Here is a 22,193-nt window from a genome sequence, read left to right as displayed (position 1 = left end):
ATATAAAGCTGTGTGCCTAACATCTTGTATACAATAACAAAGTCTGAAGATGGCTCATTAACCAAAGGCTTACTGTTTTTCTTTTGGTTAGCCAATAAAAAGTGTTATTCTGATACAAAACTTCCTGCTGACTGATTTTAAGATCTATCTTAAGTGCTAAATTGTCACTGTGTAAAGTACACCTGAGGTTATGCTGGGTACACACAATGCAATTTTCTGACAGATTTACTGTCAGATCGACTATTTCCAACATGTCCGATCTGCTTTCCAATCAATTTTCTGAATGATTTTTCATAGAAGTGAACAGCAAATTGATCGAAAAATTGAAATCAGTTCAAACATGATGGAAATAATCGACCTGACAGTAAATCTGTCAGAAAATTGCATCATGTGTATATAGCATTAAACTACATATATGCCAGTGTGTGTAGTGTCAGATCCTTCTACTTACCTGTTCTCTGGTTTGGATGGGCTTCTCTGCATTGTGCTGCACTGTCCCCTATTTGTGGCTCTGACAGCAGCAAGTAGCACAGAGGACATAGAAGCAGTGCTGTCCACTGGGGCTCCCTGTAATTTTGCACTCCTGTATGCATGTGCACAGGAGCCGAGGGAGTGTTATGGGTATGTGTACTTGACAAGTGCTGCTGAGTGCTCATACATGAGCATCATTTCTGAAGTATGCAAGCCCAGAACACTATCGCCTGCTGTGCATGCAGACAGGAGAGCAAAATTACATGGAGTGGATAGAGCATGCACTGCTTCTTTGTTGAACAGGGCAAAGCAGCAAAACAGAGGAGGGCCCATTCAAACTAGTCTGAATTGGACAGAATGGGGAGGGGGGGGGGGGGGGGCGGTTGGTGACAGCCGGCCTAGGGCGCTGGAAAGTACAAATCCGGCCCTGGAAATGTTCTCAACATCTAAAAAGGTTCTGCCTTCTCTGACATTCAACCTCTCCCACCCCCTACTCAACATAAAATGTGAAAAAAATAAAAACATGTTAGTTTGACCCGGGCTGTTCTGGTTGAAATGTCTTGTGGTCTGAAAAAGTGAGCCGGTAAATTAATTAAAGATCAATTACACCTAAAATAAATGAATTAATAAAAATAAAATACATAAATAATTTTGACATATTAGGTGTCTGGCCACTTGGAGTCTATAAAGCATAAAATTACTATACACAATTATGTACAACGTAAATTGTTGTTTTATTAGCCTTCATCAGATCCTCGGAATTTAGCGTGTACGAAAAGGCCTGTGATTTTTTTTTTATTTGATCTGATTGTTTTTGATGAGAAAATAAATGCTATGAGACCACCAGAGCAGTCAGTGAGAAAATCTGAACTTGAAAGTGAATCATTTCACCACTTAAAAGAGGATAATTTTGCTTGAAAGCTTTTTCTCAAATTTTGTGTGGAAATAATAATAGGTTTAAATAGGACATGCTGCTCAAAAAGATTTTGGTTCAATTATCTTTGGAAAACTTGATGTTTATATTGTCACCGTGTTGTGATGTGTATAATTACGCAACAATTTTCTCCCTATTGCCACTTAAATGATCTCTGTAGTTGGCCCTTCTTCTTTTTTGGTCAAATCAATAAGTATATACAAAAAACACATACAACCTCAGAGCATATTTTATCACTGACCTCTATTTCTTGATCATTCAGGGAGCAATTTAACAACCTATAATTATGTGAAAAGTGCTGTAACCTATAGCAAGCAAAAAATATTAATTCTGATTAGTTGTTGTTCGCAAGTAGTTTTGGCTTGGTACATTTTTGGTATTTAGGCCGCACCGTAGGCAATGTTACTACCTCTGCAGTCCATCCAGTGTTTTAAACAGTGATGCTGCTAAGCCCCAACAAGTCCCCATAGTTGAATTTGAATCAGAATTATTTATTTCACCAAGCACGCCTGGGTCGTGCCTGGAATTGGCCTCGGCGTACAGGGTTGAAAAACCGCAATACACGATATAAATACAGATACAAAACACAATACAATACAAATACAATTTCAGACACAAATTACGCCACTGCAATACACCATTTCAATTCTACACCGCAATAGTTCCATCATGAACGACTCCGTTATTTTAACCCCAAGTTTGCCTCAGATTGCATAAGGTGCATCAATACAGTCAGGTTCTATCAAGAACTCGCTTGTGAGGGAAGACGTTAATCAGGTGTAGGAAGTGTGTGAAAAAAGTTCAGAGAGTTCAGAGAGTTGACAGCAGAGGGGAAGAAGCTGTTCCTGTGCCTTGAGGTCCTGGTAGCAATGGACCGGAACCTCCGACCTGACCGGAGTCGACTGAAAAAAACGATAGCCTGGATAAGAGGGATAGTTGGTGATTCTCAATGCTCTGGAATGCAGTCTGGAATTGTAGAGGAGGTCTAGAGGTTTCCCGATTATCCTCTCCGGCGATCTTATAACCCTCTGCAGTTTGTGCCTGTCGCTGGTGGAAGAACCAGCATACCAGACCAGGATGGAGGAGCAGAGTACAGATTCAATTGTTGCGGAGTAGAAACTCATCAGTAGTTTCTGGGACATATCAATCTTTTTCAGTTGGCAGAGGAAGAAAAGCCTCTGCTGGGCCTTTCTCTGTGTGGAGGTGGTGTTAGATTTCCAGGTCAAGTCTTTGGAGATGGTTGTGCCTAAGAGGCGTACACAGGGTACTATTTCAGCTTCTGAGCCGTTAATGCAGATTGGAGGTGGGTGGGCGGGGGCACGTTTCCTAAAGTCTACAACCACCTCAACGTTTTTCCGGTGTTGAGGACCAGGCCGTTCTCTCTGCACCAGTGGCAAATTCTATCAACTTGGTGGCGGTACTCCTGCTCCTCATTTTTGTTAATGAGGCCAACTATGGTGGTGTCGTCAGCGAACTTGATCACTTTGACAGAGTCTGATGTGGACCTGCAGTTGTTCCAACTATGGACACAAATGCCAAACTCTCCCTCCACCCCACCTAACAGCTACCTGGCCTCAGTACTGATGCAAATCTAGACAATTACATCACCAGGGTGCAAGTCAGTAAAAGGAAGTCATTGGCTCATGGGGGGGGGGGGGGGTTAAGGGAGGGAAGAGGAGTGACAATAAAAAGGAGGGGCATGCCATGGGTAGGAGAGGCACAAATGGACCAGAAAACCCAGACAAACATCTGAAATCAGTAGAGAATCATTCGCCTCTGAAACAACAAAGCTGTGTATAGTGTGTAGCCTTGCCACCAGTTTAATCGTGGCGGGGAGGGAATCCTCTGGGTTCAAATTAGTTCTGAATATAGGGTCCAAACGATAAAAATTGCTCCGCTTTTAGACCCTAAAATCCAGAATTTATCAGAATGAAGAAGGAGGTTAAAGAACATTTCAGTGGTCATTAAAAAGTGGTCAGTTGTCAGTAAAAACATTGGAAAAAAACAATATGTACACAACTATTACATCAAACCAAATTATTATTAAATTGGCACTGCCAGAGTCAAAGTCATTATACATTTCCAAATTCTGGGTCAAAATCCAGCTGACTGCCAGATTTTAGCCATCTTTGCTGGATAACTTCCACTGCTATACAAAGCAACATTGAGGAGGGCCTGTACCCCCACTTATCATCTCCAAGTATAACTTAAGTATGTATGAATCCAGTTGGATAAGTTCTGGCACTGGCTCCTTAGTAAAACAAGAAGACACAGAGCTGGAGTGGATGAGGATGTTGCAGAGTGGAGGCAGTGCTGGAGTGGATGAGGCTGTTGCAGAGTGGAGGCAGTGCTGGAGTGGGTGAGGTTGTTGCAGAGTGGAGGCAGTGCCGGAGTGGATGAGGTTGTTGTAGAGTGGAGGCAGTTCTGGAGTGGGTGAGGTTGTTGCAGAGTGGAGGCAGTGCTGGAGTGGATGAAGTTGTTGCAGAGTGGAGGCAGTGCCGGAGTGGATGAGGATGTTGCAGAGTGGAGGCAGTGCCAGAGTGGATGAGGCTGTTGCAGAGTGGAGGCAGTGCTGGAGTGGATGAGGCTGTTGCAGAGTGGAGGCAGTACTGGAGTGGATGAGGATGTTGCAGAGTGGAGGCAGTGCTGGAGTGGATGATGATGTTGCAGAGTGCAGGCAGTGCTGGAGTGGTTTTAGGATGTTGCAGAGTGGAGGCAGTGCTGGAGTGGATGAGGTAGTTTTAGAGTGGAGGCAGTGCTAGAGTGGTTTTAGGATGTTGCAGAGTGGAGGCAGTGCTGGAGTGGATGAGGTTGTTGTAGAGTGGAGGCAGTGCTGGAGTGGATGAGGATGTTGCAGAGTGGAGGCAGTGCCGGAGTGGATGAGGATGTTGCAGAGTGGAGGCAGTGCCGGAGTGGATGAGGCTGTTGCAGAGTGGAGGCAGTGCTGGAGTGGATGAGGTTGTTGCAGAGTGGAGGCAGTGCTGGAGTGGATGAGGCTGTTGCAGAGTGGAGGCAGTGCTGGAGTGGATGAGGTTGTTGCAGAGTGGAGGCAGTGCTGGAGTGGATGAGGATGTAGCAGAGTGGAGGCAGTGCCGGAGTGGATGAGGCTGTTGCAGAGTGGAGGCAGTGCTGGAGTGGATGAGGATGTTGCAGAGTGGAGACAGTGCTGGAGTGGATGAGGATGTTGCAGAGTGGAGGCAGTGCTGGAGTGGATGAGGATGTTTCAGAGTGGAGGCAGTGCTGGAGTGGATGAGGCTGTTGCAGAGTGGAGGCAGTGCTGGAGTGGATGAGGACGTTGCAGAGAGCAGGCAGTGCTGGAGTGGGTGAGGATGTTGCAGAGTGGAGGCAGTGCTGGAGTGGGTGAGGTTGTTGCAGAGTGAAGGCAGTCCTGGAGTAGATAAGGTTGTTGCAGAGTGGAGGCAGCGCTGGAGTGGATGAGGATGCTGCAGAGTGGAGGCAGTGCTGGAGTGGATGAGGCTGTTGCAGAGTGGAGGCAGTGCTGGAGTGGATGAGGTTGTTGCAGAGTGGAGGCAGTGCTGGAGTGGATGAGGATGTAGCAGAGTGGAGGCAGTGCCGGAGTGGATGAGGCTGTTGCAGAGTGGAGGCAGTGCTGGAGTGGATGAGGATGTTGCAGAGTGGAGACAGTGCTGGAGTGGATGAGGATGTTGCAGAGTGGAGGCAGTGCTGGAGTGGATGAGGATGTTGCAGATTGGAGGCAGGGCTTGAGTGGATGAGGCTGTTGCAGAGTGGAGGCAGTACTGGAGTGGATGAGGATGTTGCAGAGTGGAGGCAGTGCTGGAGTGGATGAGGATGTTGCAGAGTGGAGGAAGTGCTGGAGTGGGTGAGGTTGTTGCAGAGTGAAGGCAGTCCTGGAGTAGATAAGGTTGTTGCAGAGTGGAGGCAGCGCTGGAGTGGATGAGGATGCTGCAGAGTGGAGGCAGTGCTGGAGTAAGAGAGGTTGTTGCAGAGTGAAGGCAGTGCTGGAGTGGATGAGGATGTTGCAGAGTGAAGGAAGTCCTGGAGTAGATAGGGTTGTTGCAGAGTGGAGGCAGCGCTGGTGTGGATGAGGATGCTGCAGAGTGGAGGCAGTGCTGGAGTAAGTGAGGTTGCTGCAGAGTGAAGGCAGTGCTGGAGTAAGTGAGGTTGTTGCAAAGTAGAGGCAGAGCTGGAGTAGATGGGGTTGATGTAGAGTGGAGGCTGAGCTACAGTAGATGAGGTTGTAGCAGAACAGAGACAGAGATGGAGATGAGATTGCTGCAGACAGACATCAGAGCCAGAGGAGATGAAGTAATTGTAGAAAGTAGGCAGAGATGGAGTCTTAAGGTGGCCACACACGATACAATAAAATGATCCGATTTTACGGCAATTCGATAAATATGATCGGATCTCCCTAAAAAATCAAAAGCTTTTTTTTCATTCGATTGAAAAATCCGATCGGATTTCCCGTTTTTTCGATTTTTATCGATCCGGAATGCTAGCAATTTTTCTCCAATTTTTCTAAAGATTGTATGGTGTGTGTTGGACTGTAAGTTTATTAATATAGGCACCATAGCAATTTTCTCAGAGTTTCCAATAATTGTTATCATAATTGGGGAAAACTTGAACATATGTGTGTGGTACATTGGTCATATTTTTGAAATGTTACAATCAGACAGAAAAATTGTTTGCAATTCTTAAATTGAACAGACATTTAAAAAATGATATGGTTTGTGGCCACCTTTAGAAAATGTCAGGGTCCACTCCTATGCTGCTGTAATTCATTAGCTGGACTGGTTATCAAGAACCCCTTTACCAGTTCGCAAATTGCAAAATCACTTCTGAATTTCAATAATTGTATTTACATAAAATTAAGAAACAGTAAATTAGTTACTGGTAGAAAAAGTGAAAAAATGGTCTTGGACTTTTAATTACTGTATATTAAGTCCAAAGTTTACTATACATATCTTTACCATACGACAGAATATCTGCTAAAAAGTAAGTCCAAACATGAAATTAAAATCAAATTCTACTGAAGAAATAACATATAACACAGACCACACACTAGGAAGGCTTCCTCCTTCTGTTTGTTTTCATCCAAAGTTGCAAAAACACATATTTTCATGGATCTGTTAGTCTGATATGTGTGTTTGCTGAAAAATAAACACCATGTGCAACATACACTCTGCCTCAACACTGCATTTTTTAAAAATAGACTATACCCAGCATCATACACAATAGCCTTGGCAAGTGTTCTGAAAAATGACTAGCTGTGAAAAGTAAATCTGTTTATGATGAGTTTCCACTTTCTTGCAGACAGATCTTTCACTGTAAGAAAAATCTTTCCTGCTCTGCTACAATGAACTCTGTTGTTAAAGTAAGGCCATAGTAGGTCACTTGGTAAATTTTTGGTAGTTAGGCTACACCATAGGCCGTCTTACTACCTCTGCAGTCCTGGCTGATGTCTCAAATGGGATGAAGCTAAAACCCAACGAGTCCCCAAAGTCGAATTTGAATCCAAATGTGTACTCAACTGCCAACTACTCCCTCCACCCCACCTGTCAGCTACCTGGCCTTAGTAAAGATGCAAAAGCTAGACAATTACATCACCAGGGGGAAAGGATGTCATTGGCTCATATGGAAGGGGCTTTGCAAGGGAAGAAAGAGTGATAAGAAATAGGAGTGGCGTGCCACGAGTAGGAGAGGCACAAATGGATCAAAAAGTTCAGGCAAACATCTGAAATCAGTAGAGAATCAGTAGAAACTTATTTTCTGCTGACATGACAAAGCTGCATAGTGTGTAGCCTTGTCACCAGTTTAATATCATGGAAGCTGGAAACCTCAAGAGGTGTGCTCTGTTAGCTTCATCCCAATCAGTAGTTGACCCCCACTTTGCCATGAGAAATCTTAACATTTTCTCGAATATATCATCTTTGTGGCTGATATTATGGTGAAAACCCTCCCACAGTGTGATGCTATGGCCATGGTCATAAGTTTCCTTTCTGTGAACCTTGTTGCATTATAGGAAATAAAAGCGGTTTCCAGCTGCCAAGCAACCAGTATGGCCCTGTGTCCATATGTAGATCTAGCAAAAAAAAAAAAAAAAAACTATCACACCTGGGAGTGTGGTTATGAGAAAAGAAGAAGAAAATAAATCCTGGTATACAACCACTGCACCACCAGAAATAGAGAAAAGTATAAATCCTTTATTGAACACCGAACACGTTTAAAATCAAGTAAAATAGAAAGCAACATACCACAACACAATATGTGAGGATACAATATATCAAATAACCCTATGTGCTGCTCAATAGTGACCATCCGGGTTCATGTTAGAACCCAGTATGGAAAATTGACCCGGATCCATGTGTTTAAAGTGCAATTGGTGCCACTAATAAATAGGAAAAACGTTCCTGACGAAGTGGTCATGTGGACCACGCCATGCATGGAGCGTTTTGTGTGCCCCCGTCCACCCTACACATTTGGTTACTGCTGATTTAACACAGAGGACCCTGTCCAGGGATGGTGTATATATACTATGTTTTCTGGCTTTGTCTGGTCTCCACTATTGACCGCTCATTATATGCCAGTCATAATTATTAATATTTACAGTTCACTAGGTATACTCATGATCTTTATCTATGAGCATAAATTGATTGGTCTCACTCTTTCGATGTCATTATATAACTTTGCATGTGCTTATTAAGGCTTATTCCTATTTATTAGTGGCACCAATTGCACTTTAACCACATGGATTTGGGTCCGTTTATCCATACAGGGTTCGAACATGAACCCGGGTGGTCACTATTGAGCAGCACATAGGGTTATTCATTGAAACTTGGATGTGAGGCATTTGATATATTGTATCCACACATATTGTGTTGTGCTATGTTGTTTGCATTTTAATTGATTTGAAACGTGTTTGGTGTTCACTAAAGCATTTGTACTTTTCTCTATTTCTGGTGGTGCAGTGGTTTTATACCAGGATTTCTTTTCTTCTTCTTTTCTCAAGATTGCTTAATTGATCCTGGGTTGCGTGCCATCTTAGATAAGGGAGTGCGGACCTATATATAGATAAGATGATGATGTGCAGGCTTGTGGATCAGACAACAAACAAATTACATGGCGACTATCAATAATTTCTTGATCTCACTTCCATTTTTTAACTTCTCACTTTGCAATGTATTGATTTATTTTTTGGTAAAGTTCCTCTTTAAATTACACTTAAACTACCTAATAATTCTCTAACTCTGATAACCTTAGCCTAACCTTAAACTCACCTAATACCTAACACTGCAACCTTTCCTGGCCTCTTTAATCCAATCAACTAGTCATATATACCCAATAGACTAGGGAAATCGTGATAATTACCTTATCACAGTTTTGCACCCAGAAGAGGTAAAAAAACAAAGCTACACTTATGAAGAAATAATTTATAAAACATAAGGTACTCTATCCACTGGGAATAAACGGGTGCACTAAACAGGTTTTCTTCAAAGATTTACTTTAGACATGTTTCTTTAGAACTGGCTTTAAACCAAGATATCTCTAGATCATGAAATCCTAGAGGAAGAATGGAGCGGGGCACACATCCTGGTGAAGTAATAGACATGTACACTGTATTTTTCTGTAGATTTTAAAAAAAAAGAACACTATTCAGTTAATTTCTCTCTGGTTGACCTCGAATGATGAATCAAACACGCTGCTTGCTGTGCATTTGTGAGTTTTCATAGCACATTTCCAAACAGAACGCATTATGACTCAGGACTCAGAGTTAAAAATAAACCCGTTGGAAAACCAGGGTGTCTGGCTTTAACCTTATGCAATTCCAAGAGGGACCTAAGTAGGACACTGGCCATCACTGAATAGACTGAGAATGGCAGGACCACGACAAATCATTAGAGAGATACAGTACTACAGAAAAAAATCAATACCTGCTGTGAAGGATGACAGGCCAGGCATGTTTTTTTCTCAAGGACGTAAAATAAAGCTTTGTACATTTATGAATTACTTGCACATAAAACGTATAGGGCAAACCTCAGAGTCTCATCTTAATGTTAAAATGTGAAACAGTCATACATTAAACAAAGATGAGAGAACAGTTTTGACAATAATGATTCAAAAGACGAGTGTGTTGAAAGGAATATGGTCAACTTTGCTTTGACTTCTAACAGTGGACCTTTAAGGAGACCATAGTTGTTTCCCATATAGTTCACCCCCTGTTCCGCTGGAAACTGGTGATGAGCGGTTTAAAAAGGAGCGGTTAGCCATACTATCTAAGAAAAAAACATACATATAAGTAGATAAATACTTGCTCCACTTACATAACATATGAATTGCACTCCCACCCAGCTCTGCAATAGAAAATGCATGAGAAATACTGGTCAATCAAAGAGAAACATGGGTGTGGGAGGGAAAAACAGAATGGAAAAAGGCACCAGCCAATCGGGCTGCATTAGTTAAGTTTAAGGGGAAAGTAAAGAAGCAAAAAAAAAAGACAACCCAGCATGCTGTGCAACTTCCTTTGTGTGGCAGATGTACCAAATAAGAGCCAGGGAAACTGGGGAATGTTAATTTATGGATAAGAAAAGTAATTGGATTGCCTGGTTAGCATCCTTACTTACTTACTTGTTTACCAGATAAAAATAAAGAATTGATTTTTGATATTATGCCCAACATTTACACTTTAAACTCTTGCGGACCGCAGTGTTAAACCTCCCTAAAGACCAAACCATTTTTTGTAAAATGGGCCACTGCAGCTTTAAGGCCAAGCTGCAGGGCCGGACAACACAGCAGCACACAAATGATTCCCCTTCCCCCTTTTCTCCCCACCAACAGAGCTTTCTGTTGGTGCGGTTTGATCGCTCCCCCTATGTTTATTTCTTTTAACAAATATTTCTTTTATTATTTTCATAATAAATGTGCCTATTTTTTTCCTACTAAACCCGCCCTCCCTCCCCCCGCCAGCCAATTACTGTGATTGGCTGTCATAGGCTTCAGCCTATGACAGCCGATCACCTCTGATCCCCTGGAGGGGACAGCCGTATCACGGCTGTCCCCAGTACAGCACTGCCTTAGATCGCAGCGCTGTACATACTAATTAGACGGAGGTTTCGCCATCTAACAGTCTCCGAGCAGCGATCGCCGCTTGGAGACTGAAGGTAGAGCAGAGCTCTGCCTACCAACAGAAGATGTGCGCGCAGCGTGCTCGCTATCTCCTGCAGAACAAAGCCCCAGGACTTTACGCTTATCGACGTCCTGGGGCTGCCGCTGCGGCCACTCCCATCGGTGTGACGTGGTCGGCAAGCAGTTAAAGGAAAACTTAAGTCAAATAAAAAAAATGACATTTACTCACCTGGGGCATCCCTCAGCACCCCGAAGCTGGATGGTGCCCTCGCAGCCCCGCTCCGATCGTCCTGTCCCCGCCGGCGGCTACTTCCGGTTCGGCGACAGCCGCCGACAGGCTGGGAACGCGGCTGATTTTCCGCGTTCCCAGCCGCTGCTATCACCCTCTATGCTGCTATAGCGTATATATAGACGCTATAGCAGCATAGAGGGTGATAGCAGCGGCTGGGAACGCGGAAAATCAGCCGCGTTCCCAGCCTGTTGGCGGCTGTCGCCGAACCGGAAGTAGCCGCCGGCGGGGACAGGACGATCGGAGCGGGGCTGCGAGGGCACCATCCAGCTTCGGGGTGCTGAGGGATGCCCCAGGTGAGTAAATGTCATTTTTTTTTTTTGACTTAAGTTTTCCTTTAAGACATCACCAATGTTGGTACATGTTCATACGATAAAATAAGAAACAATAGGAGGAGGCCCAGGCAATTTAGAGGGTAGTGGGCTTGAGACAGGGGCCCATATGCAATTCCACTTTTCTCCTGCGTTTTCACCTTTGGAGATAATTTTTCATCTTCTATTTAAAAAAAAACTTTCCAGCACTTTTCAACTGAAAAAGTACCGAGAAGTAAGTGCAAATGTACTATCAAAATTATTTTGAGAATTTTCTTGCTTGGTGGTTGCTTAGCAGGCGTTTTATTAACAAATTTAAAAATATCACTTAGGAGAAAACTCAGGTGAAAAAGTGAATTGCATATGGGCCAATGTTATTTATTAAGTTATATATTTAGCGATCTGAAAGATCAAATTACATTCCTGGTCATTACAATCAGGGAATAAATAATAATAAATAATAAATAATCCACAGTGATTCACCTTGCCAGCAGTAAAAATGCCGGCATCACTGATACATTTAAAAATGTAAGTGATGGTGAGAAAAGATTTTACAAGGGGCTCAGATAGACTAAATACTTTATGAATGAATGCTGTACAAAAAATAAGCCAGTTTATTTACTAAGTTATATTCAGTAAAGTTCCTCTGCAACTAAATAAGTAAACGTATAAATAGAAAAAAAAAAAAAAAACCTATACCTATTTTTCCCCTAACTCCATTTTGATAAATAACCCCCTTTTATGTTAGCAAGGGCAAAAGAATATAGAAGCCAGTGAGCATTATAAAAATATAACACAATTCACATGAGGCGATAATGTGTTCTGCTTAATGGGAAAATCTTGCATCGTGTTTCAGATTTAGCATTCAGAAGAAAATTACTATTTTAATATCATTGCGCCCACCTGCTGTGAAAAAGATGACATTTATATTTACAGCAGCGATACAACATTACCTCAGGTAATAACCAAAATCCAGTGCCCTGGGTAGGTAGTTACAAATTTCTAGCAAACTGTTAGAGGTGCTTTAATTGAGAGGGATATTCTAGATTATCCACAATTATTGATGGCAATGATTTTTTTTACATGACTACTAGTAGTGTCTTAACAAAATATATCTCCATGCAATTGTGTTGCCACTCAAGGCTATATTTATGCAGGCAATTGCATAAAAGCCAGGAGTTAGAAGTTGAAGAATCACAGAGAAATGCTCCCTTGGGCAACGGATAAGCGAGAGAATATTAGAATGGCCTGAAATTGCCTCACAGGGAACAACAATTTCAAATAATAACAACTTGCTACAGTCATGTTTTACGTTAAGATGCAGAAAAATACATGCGTTTTAGAAGGAAATTACAGTTTTGTACTATTTTAAAGCAGGACTTACAGCACATATAGAAAAATCTGTTATGTTTTTCATTTCTCATAATAATAATAAAATATGCAAAAAAATGCACTAGTACTCAATTTAATTTGAAATGGATTGCTGGGATTTTACAATAATTATATCAATACTGTGATCCTCCTTGTACAATTTAGGTCCAGTGCTGTCATTTGTAAGTAAAATATATACATATGATACATTTCTTTGAGATATATCTCCAACTATCTAATTTGGAAAACAAACACTACTTCCATCCAGAGGAAAGCCCAACAGAGACTATTCTTTCTCCGCCAACTGAAGTTTGGCATGCCCCAGAAACTCATGTCAAGTTTCTACTCCGCCACTATCAAATCTGTCCTCTGCACCTCCATCCTGGTCTGGTATGCCGGTTCCTCTGCTGGTGACAGGCACAAACTACAGAGAGTCATTAGATCAGCGGAGAGAATCATTGGTAAACCACTCCCCCTCTGGACCTCCTCTACGACTCCAGACTACGCTCCAGAGCCTTGAGGATAGCCAGTGATCCCTCACATCCAGGCTACCGCTTCTTCAGTCGGCTCCCCTTGGGCAAGAGATTCCGGTCTATTGCCACCAAGACCTCAAGGCACCAGAACAGCTTTTTCCCCTCAGCCGTCAAATCATTGAACGCTATGCACTTTATTCCCACCCTATAGTGTCGGTTGCACTGTGAACTCTGTACTATCTGTGTTTTTGACTTTCTGTGTGTATATTTTTGATGTGATTGTTGTATTTGTTGTATTTTTGCTGTATGTACAGTGCATCTGGAAAGTATTCAGAGCGTCAATTTTTCCACGTTTTGTTATATTACAGCCTTATTCCAAAGTGGATTCAATTTATTTTTGTTCCTCAGAATTTTACACACAACACCCCATAATCACACAATGAAAAAATGTTAACTTGAGGTTATGGCAAATTTATTAAAAATAAAAAAGCGGAGAAATCACATGTACATAAATACGTATTCCCAGCCTCTTTTCAATATATTGTCGATGCATCTTTGGCAGCAATTACAGCCTCAAGTCTTTTTGAATATGATGCCACAAGCTTGGTACACGTATCCCCTGGCCAGTTTTGCCCATTTCTCTTTGCATCACCTCTTAGGCTCCATCAGGTTGCATGGGAAGCATTGGTGCTCAGCGATTTTAAGATCTCTAAAGAGATGTTCAATCGTATTCAAGTCTGGGCTCTGGATTGGCCACTCAAGGACATTCACAGAGTTATCCTAAAGCCACTCCTTGTAATTGTCTTGGCTGTGTACTCAGTGTTGCCGTTCTGCTGAAAGTCAAACATTCTGAGTTAACAGTCTGAGTTAAAGAGCTCTCTGTAGCAGGTTTTCACCCAGGATGTCTCTGTACATTGCTGGAGTCATCTTTCCCTTTATCTAGTCTCCCAGTTCCTGTCGCTGAAGATCATCCCCACAGCATGTTGCTGCCACCATCGTGCTTCAATGTATGAAGGGTGTTGGCCTGGTCATAAGCTGTGCCTGGTTTCCTCCAAACGTGATGCCTGGTATTTCAATCAAAAAGTTCAATCTTTGTCTCATCAGACCAGAGAATTTTGTTTCTCATGGTCTGAGAGTCCTTCAGGTGCCTTTTGCCAAATTCCAGGTGGGCTGCCATGTGCCTTTTACTAAGTAGTGGCTTCTGTCTCGCCTCTATGCCATACAGGTCCAATTGGTGGATTGCTGCAGAGAAGGTTGTCCATCTAGGAAATTCTCCTCTTTCCACAGAGGATCTCTGGAGCTCTGAAAGAGTGACCATCGGGTTCTTTGTCACATCCCTGACTAAGGTGCTTCTCCCTAATTGCTCAGTTATAGATGCCCGGCCAGCTCTAGGAAGAGTCCTGGTGGTATTGAACTTGTTCCACTTACAGATGATGGAGTCCACTGTGCTTATTGGGTCCTTCAAAGCAGCAGAAATTTAACCTTTTGCAAATTTGTGCATTGAGACAATCATGTCTCGGAGGTCTACAAGCAATTCCTTTGACTTCACGCTTAGTTTGTGCTCTGAAATGAACTGTCAACTGTGGAACCTTATATAGACAGGTGTGTACCTTTCCAAATATCAAATCAACTGCATTTACTAGAGCTGGACTCCAAGCTGCAGAAACTTCATGGCAAAGGCTGTAAATACTTACAGTATGTAATGTGTTAATTTTTTTTATCCTTTATACATTTTTATAAATTTGCAAAATTCTCAGATAAACTTTTTTTCACTTTGTCATTATGAGGCAAAAATAAATTTGATCAATTTTGGAATAAGGCTGTAACATAACAAAATCTGGAAAAAGTGATGCACTATGAATACTCTATACACATATATGTACAGTGGCTGACTGCACGCAGACCAAAGGGGGCTGAATAGTTACGCACACCCCACTTTGCAGTTATTTATTTGTAAAAAAATGTTTGGAATCATGTATGATTTTCATTCCACTTCTGACGTGTACACCACTTTGTATTGGTCTTTCACGTGGAATTCCAATAAAATTGATTCTTGTTCATGGCAGTAATATGACAAAATGTAGAAAACTTTAAAGGGGCCGAATACTTTTGCAAGCCACTGTATATATATATACACACACACACACACACACACACACACACACACACACACACACACACACACACACACACACACACACACACACACACACACACATAGATATATAGATATATATTCTGTCAGATCTAGATGTATCAATTTTTTACTACCTACAGAAAGTGTCAGCATCATAGGAAAAAATAATTTATTATGCATTTTGCTCTGGGAGAAATGTATGTATGTATGAATGTTACCTTCTGTAATTTTATAAGATAATGGTCCTTTAATTGGCAGTTTTGTGAATGCCTGTTATTAGCAATGTGCGAAAGCAGTAGAAAAGGTAAGACACTGATACTCACATAGAGAAAATTAATAAAAAGGGCAAAAACCTTCCTTGATGTAAGTAAAACTAATGGTGAAATAAAACCTGAGGCCCCTTTTACACTAGCAGGCTAAACCTGCATTGTGTTACCCTATTTTGCGGCAAAGGGGCCACAAAAGCAATAAAAGTCTATGGGGACTTTCACATTTATTGCAGTTTCTTGCGGTGTAGTGGAAGTATACAAGCCAATGCAAAGGCAACAGCGTGTAACCACAAGCACCACACTTAGCGCACAGTGCTTGGTGTAATAGAAGTTTATGGACAACACACTCAGGGCTGGAACCCACTAGAGCAATTTTTTGAGCGTTTAGGGAGCGTGAGAAATCGCTAGTGATTTTCCTAAACGCTCTGCCAATGTAAATTGATGGTGCAAATTCCACAGAAGTGATTGCGATCAGCAAAATCGCAAACGCAGGACATGCAGCATTTTGTTAGCGTTTGCACTTCAATGTAAAGTATATAATCACTGGCGTAATCGCTCATCAAAACTTGCACGGAGCAATTTTGGTAGCGTTTTAAAGTTAATGTACACTGTAACAAAATAAATAATTGAAAGGACTAATCAGACTTTAAAACGCTATCTCTACACAACCGCTGGCAATTTGATTACACTTTCTAAAATCGCTCCCTAAAACGCTCATGAAATCGCTTACAAACTGCTCAAACAAAACGCTAGCGATTGCGATTAGCGATAGCGTTTTGTAGTGGGTTCCAGGCCTCAGGCCATCATTCATAAAGCATTACGGTATGCGGTAATACAGTAAACAACTGATTTTACCAAGCACTTAGCAAAATGTCAATTCATAAAAGCAGTTACTGCATGAAAAGCTACAATTCCCGAGCAGTGAGGTAAATTACCGACTTGTGCGGTAAAGACCTCCACAAATGTCAGTAAATGTCCATTCATAAAGATTAGAGCAGGTGGTAATGGCACTAACAATAACGCATTGCTTTGAAGAGGTGATAAGAGAGCGATAAGAGCAAAGTTAATGGAGACTCACAAGTAGAGATCTCCCCAGGCAGCAACAGCGAGAGCGGAACAAACAAGGCTTCCCGTGAATACCTTAGGCTGTGTTTAACCTCTTGGGTTCCTGCTTCTAAGATGTGTATTTCACATCAGAAAACATGGCATGTGTAAAGTTTCTTGAAGTTCTTCTACACTGTGGCAGTTAAATAGATTGTTAAGAACGACTAATAGACAGATACAGAGCAGATTCAGGGCAAGCAGAGGCAGTATAACAAAAGATGCACATCTAAAGGGACGTTGGCGATGTCTCTTTTATTGTAATGCTGTCTCTAGTCTGCACAGAGATCAGGGTTGTAACAATGTTACTAACAGTTGGGCTTCGTGAAAACACCCCATTTCTATCCCAGCTGTGAAAATGTTCGATGAATTAGCATACAAAAGTCTATAATACCAAATGTGGTATTTTCCCAACCAGATTTTTGTACCGCACAGCCTTTTATGAATGATAGCCTATGTGTGAACGATAGAGCGTGGTGCATCATGGTGTGATTGTACACACCAATGAGAATCCCAGACACATACTTCCTGCCCAGCAGGAAGTACATCACTGAGTGGGGGCCGGCGCCGTTCATCTGACTCTGTCAACGCACTCTGCTACAGGGACATATGTTTGTCATTTTTGCGTTGCGGTGGGATGCAGCAGGAGCATTGCATCCCCACTGCAACGCAAAAATTAAGTGTAAAACCGGCCTTATGTAAATTGAAATGGAGGCTGTGACAGCCAGGTTCCCTTGACATTAGAATGCTGGAAGCATTGTGGGGTACTTTACTTACACCGAGACTATATAAGTAGACAGCTGACCAGCTGTCACCATTTAAAGACTGGATGACGCCAGGAGGACTCAGCTGCCGGTGTCTGCAAGCCGCACACAAGGAGAATTAAAGTGTCAGCTGAGAAATCTTCACAGCCCCTTCCAGATGCAGAATTACACGGTTCAGTGTGACTGGCAGAACAGAACAAGACAAGCTGAATGAGGAATAAATAAGGAGAGGCATATGGGAAACAATAGCAAGTATTTGTGTCAAAGTCACCTGATTCACCCAGAACCAAATTACCTGCTGGAACCAACACAGCATTAAAATAAGCTGCAGTGCTCTGTGACAATGTAATATTCTGTGGAAGGCACAGAAGTGAGCTTGTACAGCACACAAGGGTAATAGCAAGATCGCCTCAGTAGCACTAAACAAATGTGATGCTGGCATCTTCACATGCTGCATACTACATAGTGTTTCAGGAGAGGTCAGTTTAACGTAAGCTAATGCATGGTTAAGGCCCGGTTCACATATGCGTTTTTTTGCGGAGCCGGACGTACGGATCCGGCCATCAGGATCAGGTAAAAACTGTCAGTTTTCTATTTGTTCCTATGTAGCTGCAAAACCTTCCATTTCTGTTTCACTGAGCGAAACGGTCCAGAAAAATTGGGTCCTGCTGCATTTTTTGTCTGTTCAGTGGAACGGACAACGGAACCGTACGGCCAGTTCTGTTGGCGAAAAACTAATGTGAGCCGAGCCTCAAGGTGCGTACACACATGCGACTATAGTAGTTTGAAACGATCGTTCCCCGATCATTTCAAACGACAATTGTTTAAAAAGAAAGCAGCCAACGACCATTAAATCTAACAACGGACGAGCTAGATCGTTAAAAACGAACGATCTAGCTTGGCGGATTTTTTCCAACGACGATTGTTTGCAAAAGTAGTACATCGTTGGAAAACGGTCATTCGTACTAGACTTGACATGCGCATTTCGCTATTTCTCCATGGAACTTTTCATTTTTATGCGCAAGTGCAATAGTTGCTTTACGTGATGTAACGTTCGTTCTAACGATCAGATCATTACACACCTTTAAAAGCTAACTTTACTTAGGTCGTTCTTTCGTCAATTAAAAGTTTGTTCATCGTTCACAACGAACAATCGTTGTCGTATGTGTGTACGCAGCTTTACATAAAAGGATTGTTCCATTGCATTAAAAAAAAGAAAAAGAAAAAAACACAAAATTGTGTAATCACTTAAAAACAAAACAAACAAAAAAAATGTGTAAATGATTGTTTTTAGCTTTATTAGGATTAGGGATGGCCAATGAGATGTAAATCGTTTTGAGTTCATGCAGGATTTTGCAATTTGTATGCAAAATTATGCAGCTTGAAAATGGGCCAATCGAATTATACCTCAGCAGTATTTGATTGTTTCACGGTCAAGCTGCATAGATTTGCACACAAAATTGTATCTCATTGATCATCCCTAGAGTGGATGCGTATTAAAGTACAGCCTACTTATAAGTGTAATGCTCTCGATCTATACCTTCTAAGTTTTAAAGAGAAGCTAAAGCAACTTGTGACATGATGAGATAGACATGTCTATGTACAGCGCCAAGCACACAAATAAATATGCTGTGTTCCTTTCCTTCTGTTCGTGCCTGAAAGAGTTAATATTCAGCTATGCAACTGACAGTTTGCCTTCAGTCGGGACCTGGTTGGATTATAGCGTTCCTCACTGATAAGAAATTACCGCCATAAATACTTTCCTGGCAGAGAACTGAGAGTTTGAGAGTAGTGGATAGATAAAAAAGGTCAATAGTTCATATATTGTATCACTGTGAGACACGGTACAGACTGTTTTATTAAGCTGAGATAAAACAATAAACCTATTTTTTTTTTTTAGTTTTAAACATAACGTAAAGCTGTGGGATATCAAAAAAGTGTCATTTTTAGAAGAAGGATTATAGATACAATTGTATATCTCATCAGTTTATTTTGACGTAAAGCGGGCCTGAAATATGTTTTAAAAAAGTGGTTCACTTACCACCTGGGGCTTCTGGGGGGCTTCTGCCTGCCCCCTGCAGCCTCCCTGTGCCATCTCTGAACGATCCTCCAGTCCCCCGCTGCGGCTAACTTTCGGTATCCCAAGTTGATGGCCACTGAGTCTGCGCGGTCCTGGGCGCCTGCGTCCTCATTCGCGCTCCCGGCGCCAGAAGTCTCCCGCACAGACGCAGTACGAGAAAACCTCATACTGTGCCTGCGCAGGGTGCTCCCGCTGAGGGCAGATGTGAACCAGGACCTGTACAGCCAGGGCCATGCAGGCACAATGGCCATCAACTTTTGATACTGAAAGGTGATCGGAGGATCATTCAGAGACAGAGCGGGCACAGAGCAGCTGCAGGGGGCTGGCAGAAGCCCCAGGTAAGAGAAACTCTTTTTAAAAACATATTTCAGGTTTCCTTTACATTTCACTTTAAACAACTAAAAATGCACCCTGTGTTTTATTTACCCGTTATTATTTTATTAAACTCAGAGAACCTGAATTACTAAGTCAAGCATAGGGTTAGTGTTTGGCACAATTATAAGAGGTATAGAGCTAGGAGACCGGGTAAGAGGTTAGTGTTACACATGGTTATAGAAGAGTTAGCATTAGGAGATAGGGCTAGAGGTTAGTATTAAGCGTAGATGTAGAGGGTTAGTGTTAGAAAATAAGGGTTTTGGGAGGAAATGCAGATCATTTGGGACCCAGTATAGCGTCAGTAAAATGGGCACCGCATAGATCGCAATGTTAATTGTGGCTATAGCAGCACCAGATAAATATTGTTATTAGGCGGCGCATATATTGGCGAAGAGGACTCAGCAAACATTTCAGCAGGAGGCGGGGGGGGGGGGGTGTCAGGTAGGGTAAGGCACTGATATGGGTTGAGAATAGAGTAATGTTTAAAATATCTGACCAATTCAAGAATAGCAATCAATTTTTCTGACTGATTGTAACAATTCAAAAATCTGACCGATGTACCACACACCTTTGTTCAATATTTCCCCAATCATGAATAAAATTATTGTAACTTAGAAAAAAATTGGTTGGAACTATACATCAAGTAATTGACAATCCATCTCACACCATACAATTCTTGATAAAGTTGGTCTGAAATTTCCAACATGTCCAATCTCCAAAAATTGAAAAACATGGAAATTTGATTGGATTTATCATTTGAAAACAAGAAAAGCTCTTGATTTTTCAGGACAACCGATCAAAATTATCGAATTGGCGAAAATCTAGATTTTTTAATTGTATCGTGTGTGGTCACCTTTAGGCTTACGGTGTCCATACATGGTACAAATGTTTTCATCCAATTTTACCATTTCTATGTAGTATAAGGGTAAATTAAGTGAATATACTGAAAGGATAATTTAGGCAGTTCGCTTATATCCCCTCTTTTACATAGAAATGGTAAGATTGGATGAAAAAAATTGTATCATGTATGGGCCCCATTAGTGATAGTTAAAATTACTGTTATTCTGCAATTGTATTACCCACTGACTAATACCAGAACATGGTAACTTTACCGATATTCTATTAGCGGCTATCCTCAGCACCCAAATGTCCGTGGTGCCTTTTTTACATTTACGCATTGGGAGGTTAATACTTAGCAGCATTCATTTACAAAGTGATGGCAATAGCATCATGCAAATTCTCTAAGCAAAGCCTTTAATTAGAATATCATTACCAATATCCAAAATAATAGCAAGTTAACACACGCCTCTGTCAAGCAGAATTATTTTGCACGACTGAATTCAGAAATCTGCAACCAATTGTGGGCAATCATCGGATTTGCAGCGTTCAGAAGGGTAGATAAACCCTTCATAAGAATCATCACAGCCTCCCACCTTCCTTTCAACAAGTCTTCATTTCAAAACCATGATGCAGCTGAGCAAAGGAAAACAGTCTGGACAGGCGACGTGAACAAAATGAAGTCAATTAAAACAAAACAAAGCGCAAATGTGACAGGTTCAGCTTTGCTTCTCATCAAAACACCCTCATCACTTCTTGTTTCCTTGACAACAGGTGTAATATCCAGTAATGTTTCCATTCTCTCACACAGGATAGCAATTCCTTGTCTAAGACAAGCATGAAATATTAACAAAAATTAGATAACATCTCTGTGTAGATCCAAACAAGGCAGCTACACCAATGGGGAAACTGAGCCTTTGTATATTGCAGAGGACTTTCTCTTTAAGCTGTGAGCTATAAATAGGCTGAGGGTTTATTAAAATAGCTTTCAGTTGCTTAATACGTGGAAATAACTTGTTCAAGGTTCAATAAACAATGTACTGCTGAAAATGGCCCCAACACCTTAAAAAGCACAGAGCAGTAAGCAGATCTGAAAGCATCACACTGACTCTTGCCTGCTAATGGATTGCATCTTTGTACCCCACACTGTTTTGTTCCAAACAACATTAACTCTTTTGCCTAGGGATTGGATGGGCAAGCTGTGACTGCATATCTGGATGGAGCACAGCAATAAATTGCAGAGAAAATGTAGGTAAATTGCCATAAGAAACATTAGAACATTCTTTGATTCTTTATCCCAAGAATAACCACTCCAGATTTCAGATGGTTGACTGATGGTTTATGAGTGGTTGCAATGCCAATAACTTATTTTTTACTGTTCGTTTTTAGGGTTCTTTCATACTTAGGGCTCGATTCACAAAGCAGTGCTAACCCAGTTAGAGACTTTAGGCGTGATAACCATTTTTATCATGCCTAAACTCAGTTTAGGCATGATAAGTTTAGGTGTGATAAGTTTAGGCATGATAAGTTTAGATAAGTTTACATCGCATGCAAAGTCCCGCACGCAAAGCAGCGCCATTAAACTCTATGCAAAGTGCACCAGACTTTGCTAGCGCAAAACTTTTGATCAGCTGTGCACTGCCGTGCTAACCCAGTTGGTGCTTAAACTTATCACGCCT

At 41.7% G+C, this 22,193-nt stretch overlaps 1 protein-coding gene across 9 annotated transcripts in view; it reads right to left on the bottom strand.

Annotated features, from left to right (window-relative positions):
• Positions 1-22,193, bottom strand: part of PITPNM3 (PITPNM family member 3) — a 913,937-nt gene that overhangs the window by 548,380 nt on the left and 343,364 nt on the right. The window contains exon 1 of one of the 9 annotated variants that reach the window (XM_068270208.1): positions 21,577-21,640. The exons of 7 other annotated variants lie outside the window; for them this stretch is intronic. The gene's annotated coding sequence lies outside the window, so the exon portion shown is untranslated. Of the gene's footprint in view, positions 1-20,950; positions 21,131-21,576; positions 21,641-22,193 lie in introns of those variants that run through there. One more of the 9 variants, XM_068270204.1, reaches the window with a different exon arrangement.

Source organism: Hyperolius riggenbachi, chromosome 2 (assembly GCF_040937935.1).
Source record: "Hyperolius riggenbachi isolate aHypRig1 chromosome 2, aHypRig1.pri, whole genome shotgun sequence".
Taxonomy (NCBI): Eukaryota; Metazoa; Chordata; class Amphibia; order Anura; family Hyperoliidae; genus Hyperolius; species Hyperolius riggenbachi.
The sequence above is the reverse complement of the archived record's forward strand: the minus strand, read 5'-3'. Positions and strand labels throughout refer to the sequence as shown.